At 36.1% G+C, this 21,503-nt stretch overlaps 1 protein-coding gene and 1 long non-coding RNA gene across 5 annotated transcripts in view; one reads left to right on the top strand and one right to left on the bottom strand.

Annotated features, from left to right (window-relative positions):
* Nucleotides 1-21,503, top strand: part of FSTL5 (follistatin like 5) — a 778,095-nt gene that overhangs the window by 300,044 nt on the left and 456,548 nt on the right. The window lies entirely within an intron of this gene.
* The window catches only part of LOC128581276 (uncharacterized), a 47,581-nt gene continuing 33,230 nt past the window's right edge, over nt 7,153-21,503 (bottom strand). Inside the window, exons 2-3 of the long non-coding RNA XR_008378787.1 lie at nt 17,161-17,307; nt 7,153-7,365 (exon numbers count right to left, since the gene is read on the bottom strand). This is a non-coding gene — a long non-coding RNA (uncharacterized LOC128581276). The remainder of the gene's footprint in view (nt 7,366-17,160; nt 17,308-21,503) is intronic.

Here is a 21,503-nt window from a genome sequence, read left to right as displayed (position 1 = left end):
CCGGGACTGGGCTTGAACCCGCCACCTCCGGTACATGGGGCCCGCACCCTACTCCTTTGAGCCACAGGCACCACCCGACCCCCTTGGATTTTAAACAAATTTCAATACACAACAAAAAACAAACAGACTATTTTCCCTCATTGATAAAATCCAGATTAAAGGACGTGGCTTTGGAGTGGTTAGCCTAATGGTCTTAAAATCTCTGACTCCAGAATTGGCCAGACCTATCCCAAAAGCTCTGAAATTCTTCTCCAGTAGAAGCAAGCTCAGGAAGAAAGGCTAAGAAAGCTCACTGCTAGCAGCCCTGGATCCTCAAGGGAAAGGTGGGTGAAGCTATGACAAGGTAGCCAATTTAGATTATGCTTTGTAAATTTTTAAACTAGTTAAACAACTCTATTTCTCAAGTATGGACCCAATATAGGTGAGAGAGGGTGAGGGCAACTGCTTCTCATGGAAAACAGACCTGGAAGATTAAAATGCCCTTATCCCACTTATCCAGTCCAGGTGGAATTCACACAGCTACCCTCTTTTCTTTGCCTGCAACATATCCAATCCTACCTCTCACATCTCATTCAGTCTCTCAAAGTTCTCTATTTCTGTTGCTGTAACTATTGCCACAAATTGATTCCCTTGCTTCTTTATTTTTGTTTTGTGTTGACATCCCCCATGACCTGAATACAAACGTTCATCTTCCCGCACAGCATTGATGATAAACTCCCCCAGGCTGAAACTAAACAAAACTTACCTGTTACTGCATATAGTAAGAAGCAGTCGGCAACACAGGGCTTCTGTCTTCTATCTTCTGTCTATCTCCCATCATTATTATCTACTGTTTACATCTAACAAGATCATCTGCCTATTTCTAACACAGCCATCCATTTCCTTGTTCTACTTTTATACCTCTAACAAAGGTAGCTACAACAGAATTTATATTTCCATTGAACTTAAATGTTTAAGGGCTGTAACTAATAGAAAAATGAAGGATTATTTTGATACAAATGAATAGAAATTTCTATAAAAATGGACTTTACATGTATTTAAGTATTATTACATATGACAGCCAATTTAATCAAAGTGGATTTTATTGTTATCACTGACATTGCTAAGGGGATTATTTTGGATTCAACATAGAGTTAATGATATATACTATCTTAATTCATGTATTGCTTATATTCTTCAGATATTTTGAATTATACAAAAGTGAATTTGTAAATTCTCCACCTTCCTTCAGAAATCTCCACTCCCGATTTCCAGGACATTTAAAATTTATTTTTCTCTTATAGAGACATCTGGTCAATCATTCATTCCTGCATATATGGAATATTACATCTTCTCCAATATCAATACTTTGCATGCCTGATTTTGGTAGTGCTGTTACACTGATTTAAAACTGTGATATAAAATACTGAACTGCTGTTACTATACAAAAACTATTATTTGTCAATAACTATAGGTTCATATTTTATCTTTCATATTCATTCATATATGAAAAATTATCTCTTGTTCTGTTTATTGTATTTCATTTTTAATGGCTAAAAGCAACAATGAACTATCACTACTTTAAAAATATATCTCATAATTTCATCAAAGAAATTTAACTTTATATATAATTAAATGAGTTATTTAAAATATGTTTTCTATCACTTATTAAATTGGAAATATTTGCATAAAGAATTCATTCCTATTTAGAGTTAATTTGATCTCAATGTTACAGTTTTTACCAAGAAGAAAATTGAATTTTCTTGAGTTTGCTGTGTCAATTTTACCAGGTGAGAAAAGACTAATGATGGTACATTACTTTTCAGTGAGATGGAATGAACTAAATTTGCATCAAGGGAAGAATGATTTCTTAGGCACAGACATATGCATTGATCAGATTGTCTGAGAGTAGTTTATTCCATGTATTTATATATTTTCTTTCCATCTTGCTGTCAACTATTATTGTACCACATTTATCATCAGAATTAAAGTGAGAAAGCAACTTCTAAAGACTGCTTGAAATGACTTGAAGTTTGCTAATTAAATTTTTCAGCAGCTTCTCTAGAGAGAGTCCAGAGGAAGTCAACCTCTGCTTACCAAAAAACATAATGCTACCTGGATTTTCCTTTCTTTTCTTTCTTTTTTTTTTTTTTTTTTTTTAACCAATAATTGCTCTGCTGGGTTTTTCTACCATGTTTGAAGGAGGATCAAAGTCAGTATAATGCTTCGGGTGATGTCATCCAACTAGCATTTGAGATTTCTGACAAGAAAAGAGGATGGGAGTACACTCTAGTGGGGACTAAACAGTAAAAAAAAGGATAATAATCACACAAATATTTAGAAACTATAACAATATACCAAACAAAAATATACAAATGATTTTAACACATGTTCTTATGATACTGACTTAGGTATTATATTTTTGCGAAATACCATATGTGCTTTTTATGTGTGAATGTGAGGAGTAATAAATATAGAACATACGTTCAAGATCTTTTGGGCTATGTAGTTGGTACTTGTTTGCAGTGTGTATACCTAGGCTTTTGTTCAGCATTTCTTGTAATGTGAGCCACACAAGTAGAGTGTTATGAGATGCCCTAAGTAAAACAAATAAAGGCGAACATGGTTAAGAAAGGTGACATTCTTTATTCCCCCTTTTAAAGATTCCCTAGACAGAATATTAATTCAAAAAAAAAAAAGCCAGGAGAATGGTGAAATTTCTTTGCATCTATCTACAAGATAAAGTATTCTAGCCTCCAGTGCCTGTACCTAGATCTGCCTTGGCGTAGATTCCTTCTAATTTAGCTGTTTGCCTCCAATTTAAGCCTCAGGAAACTTTCTCTAGCCTGGAGCCAGATTGACTGATGTAAAAAAGTTTAAATCTTGACCTTATGACTTCTGGATTTCTCAACCCTCCTCATGCTTTTGTTGTAACAGGCAAGCTCTTCCAGATGGCATACAGTAACATTATATCTGTATAATGTTACAGATTTATCTCTTACTCAGCTTCACTTTTAGCTCTTCATTTCAGCAAAACGAGGTGTGTGTGAAGCTCCCTGCTCTTTACTTCTCAGAAAGGACTGCACGTGTTGTTGTCTCCTCCCTGTGTGTCTTTCCCCACTTGGTACATTCTCCTCCTGCTGAACTCCAGAGCATTCCCGGACACCCCACTTTAACCCTTCTCTCTGGATTCTGCTTTCTTCCAGCGTGTTTCCATAGCCTTCTGCACCTGAATATGATCGATAGCATTTGATGCGCAGCTGTAAGCGTCTGTGTTTCCACATGGGCTGTGAGCCCAGTGATAGCAGAGCCAGGCCCTCTTTGCCCTCTTTCCTAGCAATTTATGCTATACTGCTTACATAGCTGGCATCTTGATTGGAAATCATCTCCAAAATTTTGAAACTGAACAAGTATAATTTTTAAAAGAATGAAAGATATAAAATGTTGCAAAAATGTGAAGTGTGAGTTCTTATGTAAGAGAGTTGCTACCATGGAGTTATGCTATAGAGATTTTGGGGTAAACAAGTAAAGAAATTGGAAAATATACTAAAGACTTAAAAAAAATTTTTAGAAGTTTTTGGACGTGGATGTAATCCAGTCAAATGTGTTTTACTAAGGCTAATCTGGCAGAGGAATGTATGATGAATCAAAGAGACAAGGCGAAGAACTGAGAGAGCATTTACAGGGCTTGTAAATTAACGTGGGGTTAAGCGGTAGACAGTGCAAGAGAGGAGGCGCTTCCATCTACTCCTCTAAGATAAAATAAAAGCAGTTGCAAGCTTGTGACATAGGTTAGAGTCTCATTTTCAATAGACCAAGTGTTCCAAAAAGTGCAAGCACTGTCTGTAGCAGGCTCAGTAACTAGGAAACAGTGTTAAGAAAGCCATATGGGGAGAATGAAAATGGGAAAGGGATCTGACCTGGATTACATAAAAAGTCTACTGAAGATTGATCTGAAAGAAGATGGGACACTAAAATTTTGCAAAGCCATTAATTAAGATCTTCATGAAAATTTCCCCCCAGCAACATTCAACTTTTCCCATGAGCTAACCGTAGAGTATAAATGTCTAAACACAACAATTATACAAGCAAGGTGAATGCTATGTTAACTACTTTGATGTAAACATTACAAATTGTATATAAAATCAGCACATTGTACCCCATAAATGCAGTAATGTACACAGTTATGATTTCTAATAAAAAAACGAATTTATGACTGAGCGGAGAGTTAAAGGAGGTTAAAGCTGTAGGTGAGAGAGGGTCCATGGACGTCAGGGAAGACACGGGGGACCAGGTGCTTCAACAGTCACTGTGCAGAACTAACAGAAGGAAAATGGTGCCAGGGTCAGATTTGTGGTCAGAAAATAGGAATTGGACATCCCACTTCAAATGTGGAGAAATTCAAAGCAGCGTCTATAGAAAAGGGTAGGTACAGTGGACTGTAGGTCAGAGTATTTTAGGAGTTTGTTTCATTAACATATGTGCCCTTCATTAGAGCTTGATTTGCCTAATGGCAGGGATGGCAAATGCTTTTGCTCACTGTGTTGTGATTAGTGCAGGTCCTGGTGCCTGGAAATAGGAAGAGCTTTTGTGAAGTTCATTATGCAAAGAAGTCAAGGACTTTCAGGCAACAGTCTTAGTTTGTTCAGGCTACTGTAAGAAAAATAACATAGACTAGGTGGAATTTGTTTTTCACAGTTCTAAAAGCTGAGAAGTCCCAAATCAAGGTATCAGCATGGTCTGGCTCTGGTGAGGGTTCTCTTCTGGATTGCAGGTTACCAACTTGTGGTTGTATTCTCATGTGGTAGAAGGAGCTCAATGTCTCTCCCAGACCTCTTTTGTAAGGGCAGTAATCCCATTTCTGAGGGCAGATACCTGATTACCTAGTTATTTCCCAGGGTCCCCCACTTTCTAATACTATCGCCAGTGGGGTTAGGGTTTCAACAGATGAATTCTGAGAAAGCCATTCTGATCTTAGCAGTAGGGTACTTTAATTGCTACTCAGAAGAACTTTGAGTTCAGCAGTTTGCCAAACGTTAGGCTAACAGCTTCCTCCCTGTGACACTTAACTAATAGGTAATTGATAGAAATAGGAGAAGGCATAAGGTGATAGAAGGAGATGACAGAAGCCTTCATATAAAGCTTGGGAATAAAAGAGGACAGATAGGAAAGAGAGAATTACTTATTCCCTCAATAAGTATTTATTGACTTTCCACAATCTGCAAGGTCTTAGTATTGAGAATAATCTATCTGTAATTATAACAGATCTGCCCTTCTGGAGCTTTCATAAGGGGGAATGCAAGAATTAACTTAATAAGTCAAAAAGTAATTAATTAAATTTTGATAAAACTGTTAAAAATATACTCATGTAGGCTCGCTTTCAATAGAAAGCTGTATTTATTTTGGGTAATGAAGAATAAGTAGCCATAAACTCAATGGAACATAGGAGGATGGCCTTGGAGGGGCTGGCATGCAGGGTAGGGAAGTAAAATGTAGCAAGAAAAAAATGTTATAAATAATTGCTTCCTAAGAATTGTCTTTTGGTGACATTAGCCAAAAAATTTTAAGGACGTTGAAAGACATTGTCACTGAGGTACTCTGACCAAATTCCCCAAATATTATTTTCTTCACTCCCTCCCATCTCATCTCGCATTCAATTTGTCATTACATACTGTAACCAATCCTTTTAAGATACAGACCTGATTTGAGAATATGGTCTATTCTCATCAATTTCACTACTACCAATTAGTCTGAGCCACTTTCATTTCCTATCTATACTGTAGGAGTGTCTTACAATATCAATTATGTGTTTGCAAATTTGCAATCAGAATAAAAAAGCCAAGTCAGATCATTCCACTGCTACTTTTGAACATCCCAGACAATGGGTTTCCAGTTGCCCTTAGAGTAAATTCCATATTCCACAGCATAATCTATACATTATATCTGTGCATTATAGCTATTTTTCTTTCATTTTGGATTAATTTAAAAGCACATATGATTGGGTCACATTGTTTGCATTTGTTAGGTAGCATGCAAGTTGTAGTTGAGTCCTCTGCCCAGGAGATGTACAATACACCATGTACACGTAATACTTATTGGGTGGGAGCTTACCGAGTCCCTGCCTCCTCTGCCTCTCCCCGCTACTTGAATTTAATTGTGTTTTTCTCTCATATGGGCCTGTAGTTTTTGACTTACTAGTTTCAACATTGTATTGAGTCCATGGGATGCTTGCTTTTCCATTATTGAGATACTTTACTAAGGAGAATATTTTTTAACTCCATCCAGGTAAATACAAAAGTTGTAAAGTCTCCATCTTTTTATTGCTTAATAGTATTTCATGGCATACACGTACCACCGTTTATTAATCCATCCATGAGTTGATGGCACTGGGTTGTCTCCCTGTGTCTGCAACTGTGAATTGAGCTTCTATAAACATTCATGTGCAAATGTCCTTGTGATGATTTTTTTTTTTTTTCTTCTGGGTAGATACCTAGCAATGGGACTGCAGGATCAAATTGGAGGTCTGTGTTTAGTTCTTTGAAGATTCTCTATTCTTTCCAGAAAGGCTGTATCGTTTGCAATCCCACCAAAAGTGCATCATTGTTCCCCGCTTTCTGCACTTACATCACCATTTGCAGCTTTGGGACTTTATGATGTGGGCCATTCTCACTGGGGTTAGGTGATATCTCTGGGTGGTTTTGATTTTCATTTCTCTAATGAATAGGGATGATGAGCATTTTTTCATGTGTTTGTCAGCCATTTATCTGTCTTCTTGAGAGAAGTTTCTGTCCATGTCTCTTGCCCAGTTATTAAATGGGTTGTTTGCTCTTTTCTTGTTTATTTACTTGAATTCTTTTTTTTAATTACTTATTTATTCTATTTTTTTCTTTTTACTTGGATTCTTGTAGACTCTGGTTATTAGCCTTTTGTCAGATTCATAACATGCAAATATCTTCTCCCTTTCTGAAGGTTACCTATTTGCTTCCTTAGCTGTTCAATTCTAAGAAATAAAAACAAATCTGGAGGCATCACATCCCCAGACTACAGGTTATATATATGGTCTATAGTTATCAATACAGAATGGTACTGGCATAAAAATAGAGACACAGATCTATGGAACAGAATAGAATTCTTAGAGATGAAATCAGCCTCATATTGCCATCTGATCTTTAATGAACTAAACACAGGCATACACTGGGGAAAAGAATTCCTATTTTAAAAGATGGTGGGAGAAATCGTTAGCCACATGTAAAAGGATAAAACTGGGCTCACACCTCTACCATTTAAAAAATTAACTCCTGCTGGGCGGTGCCTGTGGCTCAACAGAGTGGGGTTCTGGCTCCATATGCTGTAGGTGGCAGGTTCAAACCCAGCCCTGGCCAAAAACTGGAAAAAAAAAATAATAAAATAAATAACTCATGCTGAATAGAAGATTTAAATTTAAGACATGAAACTATAAATACTCTAAGAAAAAGTGAGAAAAACAATGATATTGGGCTTGGCAATGATTTTATGTAGAAGACACCATTGGTAATCGCAGCAATAATAAAAATAAATAATTCGGACCTGAACAAGTTTTTGTATCTATCTTGATCCTCGATCCTCATCTTATCATTCTAAGTTTAATCCAACTGGCCTATTTTTCCTTTCATTTAGCATGCTAACTGCTATCTGGGCTCAGAGGCTTGAGTACTCTACTTAAACCTCTTGACCCATGCCTTTGCAGTGCTCTTTTCTTTTTTTTTTTTTTTTATTAAATCATATGATCATGGGGCATCATTCACTAGCTTCACAGACCGTTTGACACACTTTCATCACACTGGTTAACATAGCCTTCCTGGCCTTCTCTCAGTTACTGTGCCAAGACACTTACATTCCACATTTACCAAGCTCTCTTCTTTAAATCATTCATGTTTCTGAGCTCATTCGTGGCTTCCCTCTTACTCTATGAAAATCCATTCTCCCCCTTCTTGGTCTGACTTCCTTACCATACTTAGTACTCATTGTATTACATTATTTGTTTACTTGCTTACTTGGTTTGGTGAATACATATACAAGTATGTAAATATATAACATTTCCACAGATGTAAATCAAAACACTCTTCCTCAGACTATAAATTCTATAAAGAAAGATTGGAATTTGGTTTTGCTCACTCTTGTATGTCCAGGTTGAGAAGAGTATCTAATCTAGTACATGCCCAATAAATAAGTGAAGATTCATAAAAGTAACCAAGTGGCATTTTAAATGTAACTACATATTGATGCTATGTAGGCCTTCCTAAAAATTATTATTTAATTGATTTTACAGTTAAATGTGTCATCAATATTTCCCTTGGGAAAAAAAAAATTTTTTTTTTTTGAGGCAAAGTCTCAAGCTGTTGCCCTGGGTAGTGCCGTGGTGCCATAGCTCATAGCAATCTCCAACTCTTGGGCTCCAGCAATCCTCTTGCCTCAGTTTTTCTATTTTTAGTAGAGATGGGATCTCACTCTGGCTCAGACCAGGCTCAAACTCATGAGCTCAAGCAATCGCCCCATTTCAGCCTCCCAGAGTGCTAGGATTACAGGCATGAGCCATCATGCCCGGCCTTGAAGTATATTTTTAAACTATATATAAACTACTTGCTTGTGATATTTTGCATCCTTTTATGCAAATACATTTGCCCAACTCTCTGTTTTTTCTTGTGTTATTTTTTTCAATTTTCAGTATTAATAAATTAGTCCTAAGTTCTCTTGTAAGGAAAATGCATATTTTTTATGGTACAAAAGAATTGTTCTTTTTTTCCAAATTGAACTAAGCTCATTGTTTCCTTAGCTTCAAGGTATTTTGCCCATAGTTTCTTTGCTAATTACTATTGCTATTAGAGATATGTTGCACCTCATAGTTCATATTTTGTCTCTATAAGACTTTGAGCTCCTGGATGGTATGCAACAAAATGAATAAATACTAAATATCAAAGTTTTAAATATCATGGTGTTTGTTTCTCCATTTACTGCTTTTTCAAATATAGATGCTGTTTCTTTAGTACTTTTTATTCCCTTCTATTGAACCACCTTTTTGAGCTCAGCCAAATTTATATACACATTTACAGTACAAGTTGGAAAAAAAACCCTTAACTGGGATTCCATTTAATTTTGAAGTGTGTAACTTACTAATCTAAGTGAGAAACTTAAATGTTATTAACTTCAGTGCAATATGAGTTGTGCCTCTAATCACACCATATTAAATTCCCCATAAAATGACTGAGTTACTATATGAACAGGGAAAAAAAGCTTACAGTAAAATAATATTCAGAGAAGTAAGATATATTACCCTGTTCCATAAGTTTTAAGTATAATCCTAGGACCAAATATGGCACCTATTTTATTTTATTTTTTTTTTTAGTATTTCTATACTTTTTAGCATTGATATAATAAATAATTAGGGGCAGATTTATATGAATTTCCAATTTAACTCTAAATTGTGTAACAATTGTGATTCAGCACTCTGATTGCAAACAAGCAGACTAACACGGTATCAAAATAAATGTGTCTGTTTTATGCTCAAGCAGGAGGTTGTTTTGTTGCGCGTGTGCCTTATGGACCTGAATATATAATTTTCTTTTATTGCAAAATTTCCAGGGAACGCACAGTAGCTCTGAATGTGCCAGTTAGAAAGCTCTCCAATGATCCCTTATGGCAATGTTTCTCCATGTACATAGCCAAAAGAAAAAAAACTTTGTTAAACTTAATTTTTATATTTATTGCAATAGAATTAATTTACCCCAAATAGCACAATTAGAGCCTAATCAGACTCCCTTCTCTTTAATATTATCACCCTTGAGGCACGTTTTTGAGAACATTCTCAACCTTTGTTTCCAAACTGTAGAACTTAGTGGCAACGAGGTTAGAAAGGAAAAACAAAACAAAACTCTAAACTGTATTCCTGAGAAGAAATGTGAAGATTGGCTTAACTAATATTGTTATTTACATGTTCATTATTATCAGGTTTATCTTGTTTTTTTTTTTTTTTATTGTTGTTGTTGTTTGTTTTAGTTTTACCTTTTTAAAACAGAATTCTAATATTATTAAAACACCCTCTGAGTTTGGGGTTTTATATGAATACCTATATATCAAACATACGGCTATTCTTTAGAATAAACACACAGTTTATAGCACATACTACATTTTGTACATTATAGTTTATATAGCGAACTATTTCTTTTACACAGGTATTTTGTAAAACATTTCTCATGACTCTTCTCTTATGAAGACCAGTTACTATTTTGCATAGCATTTATTCCAAATATTTCTCTCTCTTATTTCTCATTTGATCCACACTCTCACTGAGGAAATGCATCCTTATCTAGAAACATGGTGTTTCTGTTGGGATAACAGCAATAATCCTCATGGGGAATTAAAATCCTATCTTTGGCTATAGAACAATGTGTCTTTTGTTCTCTCAGGCTGCTGAAAGGCATGTAATCATTCCCAGTGAAAATGAATTCTTACCATCCAAACCCCTGTTAAGAGGAATTATCTCTTAGGGACTTCCCAGTAATCTTAAGTACTCATCCAGAGAACTGATATTGCTGTTGCCTGTGCAAACAGCCTCTGTGGCAAGTGCTCAGATTGTCTCCTGGAAGACTCATTCCACAGCAGGAGCCCTTTCTAAGGACTGAAATTACTTTATTGTGCAGTGGTTCTTCTCAGTTGGGAGTGGATGTGAATTACTTACCCTAATGTAAAGTACTACTGCCCACTTCTTCCTGATTTACCCCTCTCTCCACCAGTTCTTCCTAAGATTCTAGTGGAAGGCTTTCCCTTTTCCTCCTGGCCAGCAACACTTTACTCAGCCCTGACTTTGAGGGTTAACTTGCATTTAACTCCTAAGTTATTACTACAAAGAAATATGCATAGGGTATGATTTACATGTATAAACATATCTTGTTATGATAAATAGTATTATATGTTCTCTCATTATGGATTATTTTATTCAACCATTTAAAGCTTGAGCCTCTAAAATAAAGGCTATTAAATGATATTAGTAAGTAAAGTAAGCCTCAGAGTCATAACTTACCTAATTTTACGTAGCAAGTGAATGTTAGTACCTAGCTGGTATTAACAAACTCAAGAATCCAGTGTTCCCATCTGTTTTCTGTCCTAACCTGGATAAGCCATATTAAATGTTTGGAAGCATTCGATCAGTTTTTCTGTATTTTTATGAACAAAATGAAGAGGAGTAAATACCTCCTAAATCAAAAATAACTTGGTTCATTTGTCCGTGTTAATAGTATCAAAGTTTGAAAATTCTAGCCAAAGTGAAGATATACCCAAACAAAAAGAAATAAATAAGTAATTAACTTTCAGTAAAGCTAAAGACTTTCCTTTTTCAAAGTAAAATGTACAATTAAGAAACAAAGAATAAGTCATTTACCACTCATTATGTTGGAGAATTACATTATAAACTGATATTGTAGTTAGGGAGAAAATGGATAGAATAGACAAAATAAGACCCGAGTATTTTTTTTTATTATTATTTTTGTGAGACAGAGCCTCAAGCTATCCCCCTGGGTAGAGTCCTGTGGCATCACAGCTCACAGCAACCTCCAACTCCTGGGCTTAAGCGATTCTCCTGCCTCCGCCTCCCAAGTAGCTGGGACTACAAGCGCCCGCCACAATGCCTGGCTATTTTGTGGTTGTAGTTGTCGTCGTTTGGCAGGCCCAGGATGGATTTGAACCCACCAGCTCTGGTGTATGTGGCTGGCGCCTTAGCTGCTTGAGCTACGTGTGCCGAGCCAAGACCCAGTATTTTTATGTTATTTTTCAGGATAGCTATTAGGGAACTATTTTTTTTATCCTAAATTAAATGACAGAATAATGTGTAAGTGATACAAAATGTGAGAAAAGTAAGACAAGTAATTCTAAAGTTCACCTTTGTCTATTCTAAATTGTAAGATGCATGCTTTTGAGATTTTTTTGCTTGTTCTTTCAAGAAAATTCATTTTCTTCAAATGTATTATTTTAGATCCTTAATTATTGGCAATTTGTATGTATCATTTTAAATGTATGTCTATATTCTATATGTTCCTATATTGGATCCCATCTGGGTGCCACTTGTCGGGTCCACAGAATGCAGGTCTCCATCCCCAACCCAGGGCCTCATGTGAGCCGGGACGCTAGGTCTCCGGCCCGGCCCACTCAACTGTCTGGACACGGGCCACTCTGCCAGCTTACTCGGGGCCAGTCTCATTCTGGTCTTGGGTGCAGAGGAACCTTAGAAGTCACAGTCAATATTAGTAGGAGTGAGCATCTCGGCAGCAACCTCAGCAGCAGTCTGTCAGTCTTAGTTTTTGCAGTAGCTTCTCCTGAACTTATTTACAGAAGTAATACACCCCAGGTGTGGAGATGGCTATGCAAAAGCTGTTCTTGTCACATGCTCTTTAAGGAGAGATGTTAAATTCCCTTCCCCAATCCCTTATCACCAAGGTGTTTCTTTTCACATGTCTCCTACACATCCCCCCTTCTGTACATCTTAAAACAGTTTTAACTGGGGGACCATTCAACTGTTCTTCTAAATGAAATTGTCACAATTCTCATTTCCATCTCTTTTTTTCCCTAAAGATTTTACTGCTTTCACAGCCTTTGCTACTTCTGCCTTTCATCTGCATTCTCCCATACTCTTTACAATTTCCAACATACACACCAATAGGAACTCTAACCCCTGCCCACAACCACATACTTTCCAACTATATGCTCCCTACAAGAGATGCATTTTATTTTTTTTTCAAAATAAGTATTCAGAAAGCTTTTATTTAAATTTATTTATTATTTTTTATTAAGTCTTTTGTACATAGATCATATATACATTTATGGCAATTTCAGTGTTTTGATTATTTGTACAAATTGGAGCGCTTACATCATACTAATCAATATAGCTGTCACCTCATTTACCCAATTATAGCATTAAGACATTTGTGTTCTACACATGATAGATCCAACTTGTACTTGCAATGTGCTCCATAGTTATGGTCCCGCTACTATCCCCTACTATCCCTCCCAAGAGATGCATTTTAATTTCAAACACACAGCTCTGCATCTCTTCTATTGCAAATTGTGTTAACTGGGGAACAAAAGGTCCCCATTTCCGTGCGGAGTGTTCCCTTTGCTATATAAATTGTAATGGACAAATGAAGGTCTCGCTCTCTTGTGGCCCTTGCTAGTTAAAAATTAAGATGAACAGGGACTCTCCCCCAACTAAAATGAATGGAGACTCTAACCCCTGACATCCCTTTGGGGACTCGTGCACTGACAGATAGGGACTCTATCCTCTGGCATCTCACGGGGCATTCGTGCACAACCAGTTGAGGTCACTAACCCCTGGCATTCCATTGGTGACTTGTGCACAACCAGATAGGGACTCTAACCCCTGGTGTCCTGTTGGGGACTCATGCACACCCAGTTGAGGGCACTAACCCTGAGCACAACCACATATTGTCTACTGCCTACAAACTTCTCACAAACTTCCTATCTTCTTTACTTCAAACTCCTCACACTTCTCATCTCAAAACTCCCTATACTTTTTATCTCAAACTTCCCAAATTTCTTACACTTCTTACATATTTTATCTCAAACTTCCCATACTAAACTTCTTATTCACAGCAAACCTCCTACATTCTCTCTTTTATTCCCCCAAATTCCAACACTCCTACCCCAGTTCCCAACACTCAAGGCCTCTCTTCCACTAGGGCATCTAATTGCTAACAGCTTCACTGACTCTCGCTCTCTTTCTTTAGTGGTGTCTTTTATTGGCGAGTCTCAGCTTTCTGTTTTTCATTTTAATCGCCATTCTTACAAGACTTCACTTCCCCTGTTTTTTCTTCACCAGCCCCCTGAATCTACCTCAATCCTTCCCTTTCAAACAGGACTCTTAACTGCCAGTAAGGGACTAGGGGTGTTGATCTCTCCAAAACTACTTCTTGCTGACAATGGGCGAAGATTTAGGGGAAAGCAGTTAAAGATTCTTTTCCTATCTTGTAAACTTTGTGCTATAACATCTGCCAAAGGCTTCTCCCGAGTATTTCCTTTTTTGGTTGGCATCTACCATCCCCTCCTCATTGCCACTTGTTGGACCCAGATACCGCATCTCCGGCTCCAACCAGGGCCTCGTTGGAGCCGGGATGCTAGGTCTCCGGCTGGCCTACTCAACTGGATGCGGGCCGCTGCACCTGCTTACTCAGGGTCAGTCTCAGCCTGGTCTTGGGTGCCCAAGGAACCTTAGAAGTGACAGAATATTATTTATTTAATATTAGTAGGAGCCAGCATCTCGGCTGCAATCTCAGCAGCAGTCTGTCGCTCTTAGTTTTCACAGTAACTTCTCCTGAGCTTATTTATAGAAGAAACCCAGGTGTGGAGACTGCTATGTAATAATGTCAGTGTTCTCGTCACATGCCCTTATGTGCCCTTGTGCTCTTTAACAAGAGACCAATGATCTTAAATGATGTTAAATGATGTGAACTCCCTTCCCCAATCCTCCATCACCAAGGTGTTTCTCTTCAGGTGCCTCCTACATTCCTATGTTGAAAGAATTTATAGAGCGTAGGCTTTGAAAGTATGAGTGTCAGTGTTGCTAATCTCATTTAACAAGATGAGATACTATGGGAGTCTTGAACCAATACTAGTCTGCAACATGACATAAATTAATCAATTTACAATGAATTTTATAATAAGATTATAGCTTACTGAAGTGACCAAACTCTCATGAAGAATACTAGTGAAATCAAAATGCAGTTCAGTTAAATAAACTGTTGAAACATCACATTTCTTGGGCGTATCTGTGTGTGTGATTATCAGATAAACTGGAATTTTAAAAATAGTATTTCCTTTAATAATTGAGATAGTTGTAACTTAAAGTTAAAGTATTCTTAACTTACACAACCTCAAGACAAGCCAAAGTAATACAATGAGCAAAACAAAATATACTTCTCAAATATAGAAGTAATACCTATGACTCTAACATTCATTTTACTATAAAATATTTGCTAAAATTTAAATGTTCAAATAGTGTTTATAATAACATTTAGAATTAAAAGCTCTATCATAGGAACCTATTACAAAAATGAAATCTTATAAATTATATATGCACATGATATATGCATGTATGTAGCTATGCATATGGATGTATTTATGTATACACATGCATGTAAACATGGCTGGAATTTGTGTAGCCAGAGAGTTAACCAGACACAACTGAAAATTCTGTACTTTAAACACATAAGTTTAACACCATTAACAGCACAGAATCTGGGAGAAAACTATATTTAGATTGATGCTGTAAAATTTTCCAAAAGACAGTTTCTGTATTTTAGTATATTTCTATGAAAAGCAAAGGATAGTATTAGGAGGACAGCATCCAATTCCTGGCTCAAATTTATTATTAACTAAGTACCATGAGCAGAGGATTTAAAGTTTTTGAGTTTTAACTTTGTCATGTGGGAATGACAATTTCAATGGAAGAATAGATTTTACTTGAATCATTGTTTCCCTTGGAGATATGGGTAAGCATAAGTCAGCCCTCTAAATTCATATCCTTGCTCCTCTCCAAGTTTATACAAATTTTTGACCTTATATGCTCCACGGTCTTCTAAATGTCTTTGGGCCAGACACATGATTTTCCTCCACTGGAAAGAGTATGCTAAGTCCTCCTCTCTGTCCTCACTGAGCATATGTTCACAGGCACTCACATTTATCATTTGCCTGAGACTACTCAACTGTGGAAAAACGGTTTTCTCTACTTCGTTTTATCACACTGGATGGTCACTCCAATAATTAAATGGGTGAATGTTTTTAAAATCCATTACATTATACAGTAACACAATCAATGCACTTTAGTCTCCCTTCACTTCGGACATTGCAATTTTTATTCAACAGTCCTCAACAGTCCTCACACTATGAGTCTGTGTACACACTAACTAACTTCTACCATTTTCTGGCTAAAATCCCCTGAAACTCTACCATCTCTTTCCCTAAGTTAGAAGTTACTCTTTAACTCTGTGTTTGAAACCAGGGATAAAATGTATGGGACATTGTAGGAACTAAGAGTTTACATTCTGAAAGATACTGATAATTGTGGTTGTAATTTTTTGATACATATTAACGGAAAATATCCAATGGAATTGGGATGTGTGTGTGTGGGTGGGGGTGTGTTATGCAATTGAGGCAAGAGAGGAAACTGTTGCAAGACTTCTGGGTTTTAGACACTCTTGCTGTAGTGTCCCTCAAGTAAAAATACTGCTAATTAAGAAGACATCACAAAGCTTTAGAGAGTATTTGTTTTCTTCACAAAGCTTTAGAGAGTATTTGTTTTCTGACCATTTTAAACAAGTGTGATAGCTTCAGTGCTATTATTGTGGATAGCTAAGGAATAACAATCCATGAATAGCTAACCAGTCAAAAAGCTAAGACCATGTGTAAGCTGATTCCCTATCTCACTGGAAGAGATAAGAGGCAGAAAATGGGAAAACACAATCATATTACTCCTTTCTAATGAAATATTCAGGTTTATTCCTCATTTCTTCAGATTAAAAGATGAATGGGCACTTTTTAAAAGATTTTTCCCCAGAAAATTTCTTTAATGTATAAGTAATTTTATAATTACTTATTTTTTTTGTTTATAACAAAATATGGGTGCAGAATAATCTTTTTCCCCCCTTTTTAATTAAATCATAGCTGTGTACATTAATGCAATTATAGGGTACAATGTGCTGGTTTTACATACAATTTGAAATACTTTCATCAAACTGGTTAACAAAAATGGTCACCACATTTTTCTCAGTTATTGTGTTAAGACATTTATATTCTACACTTAGTAGATTTAACATGTACCCTTGTAAAATGCACCATAGGTGTGGTCCCACTTAATTTATAAGTAATTTTATAATTACTTAAATTACTTTATAATTTTATTTAACATTTACTCAAAAATACCTACTTAGCAACTACTATGTTCAGCAGGGTACATGTTTGCCATTAATCCCTGAACGGAGGCCACGGTAGATTGTAATTCTTTCCCCCTTTGTTTCATTCTTTCCCAAGAGAGCAGTATTCCCACCTGCCCCCCTGACAGCAGATTTTATCCCATGACTCATGAACTCTAGATGGTACACTTCCGCACCCTAATGAAGTCAGAATGGCTATTTGACTTACTTTGGTCAATGGACTGCAAGCAAAAATGAGATATGTGTTGCTGGTAGGTAGGTTAAGAATTGGCTCATGATTTGTTTTCAACCATGTTTTCCCTTTTCCATGAAGATCAGAAAATTTCCAGGTAGAGGCAGCACCCACAGGTTACTCCTAAAATGATGAAAATAAAGAGCAGAGTTTTAACCAACACATTGTAAACATATAGCTAGGACTTTTCTCCTTATTACACTGAAGAAAAACATGTCTTTTCTGAACAATTGTATGAAGAAATAATGTTGGATATAATATGCAAATATGTAGCACATTATATTAATTTCTTGAAATTTTACAAGGCATGCCAACATATTAATCATTGAGAATTCAGTGTTAAAGGCTGCATATTCCAGTATTTTTTAAAAAAGGATGATGGGGCTTTGTTCTTATTTTGTAGTTTGCATTACAGAAAATGAATTTGGGATAGTATTAGTTTAGAAGAATGATAAAAAACTTAAATAGTGAAAGTACAATTTCAAAAGTAGTAACTCTCTGTCTCCTAAATCAAAGCTAAAATAATCAAGAAATCAGGATAATGAAAATTACAAGGCTGATGATCCTTTCATTGTAGCTATTATATTTATGAAAAGCCTAATTATGTCCGAAATTATTTTTATGGATTATTCTTGGAAAATGGTATTATACATTTCTGATAAATAGTATGTCATTTTGGTTGCCTGAAATTACTGCAATTGTACAACACAGAAAACTCTTACCCTTTCTTAAAACAAAACATCTAGAAAAACAATTTTATGTGCTGTTAGACGTTTCTTGGATTTTTAAAAGTAGAAAATGATTTTATATTACATTGAAATTAAAATGTTAAGGTTATACCTACAAATATTGAATACCAGAAGTTACTTTATTATATAATAGAATTACATGAAGCAGAGAAAGAGAGGAAGAAAAACTTTAAAAAAGAAAAAGAAAAGATCTTCAAACCTGCTTTCTGAAAAAAGCAAATATAAGTGATCCTTAAAATGCCTTTGTTCCTTTGTATATGTTTGGGAGAGGCAGCTCTGGAGCGATATTGACTGGCATTAAATCTCCGCACGGCTATTTTAATTGCATGTGACCTTGAACAAGTTACTTACACAAGCTATGTCTGTTTCCTCATGGGCATAATAATGGTTGCTTTCTCATAAAATTGTATCAATTGAGCTAACCCATGAAAAAGGTTTAGAACATGCTTGTACATTAAAAACACTCAACAAGTTATTTATTAGTGTCATATAATTACCAATTCATCATTATCTCAATAATGATTTTTTAATAAAACTTTGAATTACACTTTGTACAGGACATTTTGACTTTTTTGATCTGATATTGACATTTTCTTTTTTTTTCTTTTTTTTATTTTATTATTATTTTTTTTAGAGACAAAATCTCACTTTATGGCCCTCGGTAGAGTGCCATGGCGTCACACGGCTCACAGCAACCTCCAACTCCTGGGCTTAAGCAATTCTCTTGCCTCAGCCTCCCAAGTCGCTGGGACTACAGGCGCCCGCCACAACGCCTGGCTAGTTTCTGGTTGCAGTTCAGCGGGGCCGGGTTTGAACCCGCCACCCTCGGTATATGGGGCTGGCGCCTTACTGACTGAGCCACAGGCACCGCCCTGATACTGACATTTTCTAATCAATTATATTCAATACATACATTATGTGACCTGAACATAAAAAATGTAGTATTTCTATTATGACATTTTTCCCAGATTTAAAGACTGTACCATTGGAAGGAGACAATTCTATAATACTCTCACATAGCGGACATTGGAAATAACAGTGAAATCAAATATAGGTTATTAGGAAACTCAAGTGTTGTACTTAATCTAGGCCTTAGGATTAAATATACATTTCTAGGTATATTCAAATAAGAAAATGTACATATTTACTTACATTTATAAAAAAATATTTTATTTTTTCCTAACCAGGTACAAATAATCTTCCAGGAGGTTCTTACGTCAGTACTACCTGAGTGCTTGTTGCATGAAGGGGTGTTGGTAATGGAATATGGAACACTTAGGTTCTAATCCTGTGTTTAATGTTCACTAACCTGTTAACCTAGGTAAATACTCAAAGTCTCAGTGACTTAATTTCCTTATCTGTAAAATTTCATAACATAAACTCTACTTTATATTGTGATTTTAAGAAAAAATGAAATAATGAAAATAAAATCATTGTCAGAGTGGATTGTGATTGGTTAACCATTGCACATTTGTAGCGGCCGGTATAGCCTATGGCTAGGAGGACTGAGTGTTATAAGAAACACCTGTGTAGCTCAACAATGGAACACCTTGGTGAAAAGGGCACGGAGAGGGATTTAGCTCTCCTAACAAGCATGAGAGCTCGGGAGATGAGAGTGGTGAATTGGCAGTCTCTACACCTGCGCTGTTGAGCGGCACGAGATTAACCTTATATGAGGCTGGAGAAGCAGGCAATAGGGAGCATGCACATTCTGTCATGGACCCGCTTACTCTGACTCTGTCTCCTCTCCTGCCTGCAGAACGGCGTGCAGCATGGCGTCTCTCTGCTGAAGATTACCGAGCTCTGCTAAAGACTAAGATCTATCTATTCTAAGACTGCTTTACTCTCTGTAACACACTCTCTCTCTCCTGCTGAAGTAGATAGCCCTCAGGCATCTAAGAGAAATTGTTCCTGAGCAAAGTAGCTTAGTGGTCCGCGTCTAGAACCTAGTTAAGCCAGGCCAAGACCTGGCCAGTCGCTGGCCCTGACAAGCAGTGGCAGCCGTGGACTGTGACACACATTCCCTTTATAGAAGTCCATGTCGTAACTTCTGTGATGTTTTCTAATGCAAGTGCATAGTGTTTGAAATAATTATTACTAGCATTCAGATACTAATAAAAACTTACAAATTCCTTATAAAGTTATGCTAACTAGTAATCTAAAATAATGTACTATATTATTAAAATAATAAATTAGTAAATGTTTCCATATATTTGTCATATGTTAATATATAGTATTGATATAGTTAATCATATAGTTGATTATTTGATTATAAAATATTAACATATGACAAATATATGAAAAAATTTACTAATTTTGAACAAGACACTTTGGGAATATAGACATCTTAAAGTATATATTTTATATTTTATTTCATTACTGAAAATATTTTAAAGATTACTCCAAAAATAACATTGTGAATCACAAATTTTCTTTCAGTTTAGTACACATGTATGCACAAACACAAACCTACCACAAGTCTCACTGTTCTTGACTTCAGGTAAGACACTTAAAAGTTACAGGCTAAAAATTACATTATAAACCTGTGGAGTCATTTAGTAATGAGCTATATGAGAAATGAATACACCTCAACTATCAAAGGACAATTTATAGACAACTGGAATTTCTGAACACGTCTTGAGTTTCTTCCATGCAATTTCATTTGGGTCCTAAGGAAAAAATTTCCAATATATTTAGTGGTGGTAAATATGCTGTCTTTAAAGACAGAACTCTTTCATACCTAGTCAATCCCATGAGTAATCAAACTCAGTAATATCACTCAGAGTGACGAATTCAATTGTCTGTTTAAGAATGAGAAGGATTTTCCAGTGTGACTTGTAAATTTATTCCGAAGCCATCTCCTAAGTCCTCGGAAGCCTGAATGAACAATATTCATGCTTGTTGTAAGAGCACATCACGTTCCTACGGCAGGAGAGGCAGCACAAGTAAGCTATAGCTTTTAGTTAAAATAAAACTCTAAAATAAAAAAACAACATTTTTACTTAATTTTAAAGATATTTAGCAATCAATTATTTTAGTCTAATAGTACTGCTAAAGTGAGTTAAATAGATCTGTTAGACACGCAGTTTGAAGATCTGGATACAAACTCAGGAAAGAAATAAATATAGCATGGTTGAACTCGTTAAGAACTGTTTTTTTGTTTTATATTATGTTTTTTTTTGTTTGTTTATCTTTGTTTCTTAAGACAAAGTTTCACTCTGTTACCCTAGAATGCTGTGGTGCCATAGCTCACATCAACCTCAAACTCTTGGGCTCAAGTGAACTTCCATCTCAGCCTCCCAAGTACCTGGAACTACAGGCATCCTCTACAACGTCTGCCTAGTTTTTCTATTTTTAGTAGAGATGGGGTCTTGCTTTGTTCAGGCTCATCTCTGACTCCTGAGCTCAGGCAATCTACCCTCTAGCCCAGAGTGTTAGGATTACGGTTGAGAGCCACCACTCCCAGCTTGTGTATTTTTGTTGTTGTTGTCTTTTTGGATTTTTTTTTCATTTCAATTATATTCTTCAATACAAAATCAAGCAGGTACATTATTTTCATCTAATTTTTAA

The sequence above is a fragment of the Nycticebus coucang genome, chromosome 1, assembly GCF_027406575.1.
Source record: "Nycticebus coucang isolate mNycCou1 chromosome 1, mNycCou1.pri, whole genome shotgun sequence".
NCBI classification, from domain to species: domain Eukaryota; kingdom Metazoa; phylum Chordata; class Mammalia; order Primates; family Lorisidae; genus Nycticebus; species Nycticebus coucang.
This window is presented reverse-complemented; position numbering and strand designations above follow the sequence as displayed.